At 43.8% G+C, this 2397-nt stretch overlaps 1 long non-coding RNA gene across 1 annotated transcript; it reads left to right on the top strand.

Moving 5' to 3' along the window:
• The first annotated feature begins 662 nt into the window (after positions 1-662).
• On the top strand, positions 663-1166 carry LOC108305193. The gene is made up of 2 exons (XR_001825601.2): positions 663-703; positions 940-1166. It is a non-coding gene; the product is annotated as an uncharacterized LOC108305193 (long non-coding RNA).
• The last annotated feature ends 1231 nt before the right edge of the window (positions 1167-2397 follow it).

Below are 2397 nucleotides of genomic sequence, written 5' to 3'. Positions count from 1 at the left end.
AGACGGGGTTTCACCACATTGGCCAGGCTGGTCTCAAACTCCTGACCTCGTGATCCACCCTCCTCGGCCTCCCAAAGTGCTGGGATTACAGGCGTGAGCCACTGCGCCCAGCCTAGAAAATATTTCTGTAGGGAATGTGTAATTGTCCATGTGTAGGTAATCAAAAAAAACCAGAGTAGGTAATCAAATAATCTTTTATGTGTCTCATATCTTCAGTTTTCAATCTTTGTTTAATCATGTCAAGGAAGGTTTGGGATAAAGATCAAATGAACAATTCTAGAGAAAAGAGAGACATATTTTGACTGTACGATTTCATTTTGTTCTTTTTCCTGATGTGTAGAGCACGGTGGCAGACTTTCATTATTTTCTTATGGCTAATTTAACGCTGGTGGAGGTTGCCAAACTGTTGACTCAGGAGACCCAAGTCTAATATACATTTCCCTAACTTTGCACTTCAATCTCGGTCTAGAGTCTGCGTGAGAACTGTCATGGCAAGAGGATCTCTATGATTCCGTTCTATTTTTAAGAGTAATCATATTATGCTAATTGGTGTTTTTCTTTCTTTCTTTCTTTCTTTTGAGACAGGATCTTGCTATGTCACCCAGGCTGGAGTGCAGTGGGAGAATCTTGGCTCATTGCAATCTCTGTCTCCTAGGCTTAGGTGATCCTCCTGCCTATGCCTCTGGAGTAGCTGGGGCTACAGGTGTGTACCACCATGCCTGGCTAATTTTTGTATTTTTAGTAGAGACGAGGTTTCACCATGTTGGTCAGGCTGGTCTCGAACTCCTGGCCTCAAGGGATCCACCCGCCTCAGCCTCCCAAAGTGCTGGGATTATAGGCGTGAGCCACTGTGCCTAGCCACTAATTAGTATTTTTAAATGTTAGCAATTTGGAGGTTGCATTTATTAATTCACTCTCAATGCCAACTTATGTCCACAGCACTTTGTTCTACGCTCCAGCCCCTGTAGGAAATGAGGGTATCTAAGAGACTGCTTCGGCATTCAGTGAGCGCACAGGTTAGCAGGCTGTTAAGATGAGAAGGACCTGCTGTGTTTCACATCAGACGCCACATCAAAAACACTAAAAGCAACGTGGAATGGAATTCAGACAGGTCAGTGTTTGCGGGTGGAGAGAGGGAACATGCAGGAAGAGGTCGCCAGGACTGGTGAGTCTAGATTTATTTTCCTCGATGACGTTTAACAAACTTGCTTTAACCCTGCAGTCATATTTCAGTAGCATAGCATTCTTTTCAAACAGAGAGTTGAAGGTTCAAAATACTTTTTGGAATTATTCAGTGAAAACAACAGCAAGCTAGTCCCTCACCTGCTCCTGCCTGAACCTTCGCCCTGAAGCCCCACCGTGCCCCACTTCTCTGAACACACCCCAAATTCATCTCCTTGTTTCTCTGCTCTGATCTCTGAGATGCTCCAAGTTCACTCAGGCTTCATCTCATCATTGACCCAAACTGCTTGTTTGGGGCCCCATACGATTCAGGCAATGGGGAACGGCTGTGCGCTTCCAGCACCTTGGTGACTGCTGTTGAACTGAACTAGCACACTCCTTAGTCTGGACTCACTGCGGGGACCAAACAGCCTCTCATTCTCACACTATCACCAGTGCAGTGGCGTCATCTCAGCTCACTACAACCTCCACCTCCCAGGTTCAAGTGATTTTCCTGCCTCAATTTCCTGAGTAGCTGGGACTACAGGCACATACCGCCATACCCAGCTTATTTTTGTGTTTTTAGTAGAGACAGGGTTTCACTACACTGGCCAGGCTTGTCTTGAACTCCTGACCTCAAATGATCTGCCCGCTTTGGCTTCCCAAAGTGCTAGGATTATAGGTGTGAGCCACCGTGGCCAGCGAATGTTTTAAAATTGGAAGGAAATCTATATTGCCAAATTGAGAAAACGTAAAGACCATAGATATTACAATAAAACGTAAATACAATGACTAGGAAAATTTAAAGAGTGATAGCAGTAGGCATCACAAAAGTACTCAAAACCTCATGTTTTTTTTTCTTGAAAAATCTAATACCATTTAAGTAGAAAAGTGAACATTCAAAGTGATAAATATAGTCTAATGTGGCTAACTCACTTTCTTATCTTCAATCCTGATCATTCTTAGAAAAAAAGAAAAAAGGACTCTCACCCCAATTCTTAGCAGATATTGAAACTACAGCAGTTTAATGCCATATGACTAAATCATTATTTAAAAGCTAAATGGGGCTGAGTACGGTGGCTCACTCCTTTAATCCCAGTACTTTGGGAGGCCAAACCGGGCCGATCACCTAAAGTCAGGAGTTTAAGACCAGCCTGGTCAACACGGTGAAACCCTGTCTCTACTAAAAATACAAAAATTAGCCAGGCAAGGTGGCACCTGTCTGTAATCCCAGCT

This window comes from Cebus imitator, unplaced genomic scaffold, assembly GCF_001604975.1.
Source record: "Cebus imitator isolate Cc_AM_T3 unplaced genomic scaffold, Cebus_imitator-1.0 Scaffold61, whole genome shotgun sequence".
NCBI lineage: Eukaryota > Metazoa > Chordata > Mammalia > Primates > Cebidae > Cebus > Cebus imitator.
Note: the sequence above shows the minus strand (reverse complement) of the source record. Positions and strands in the feature narration are given on the sequence as shown.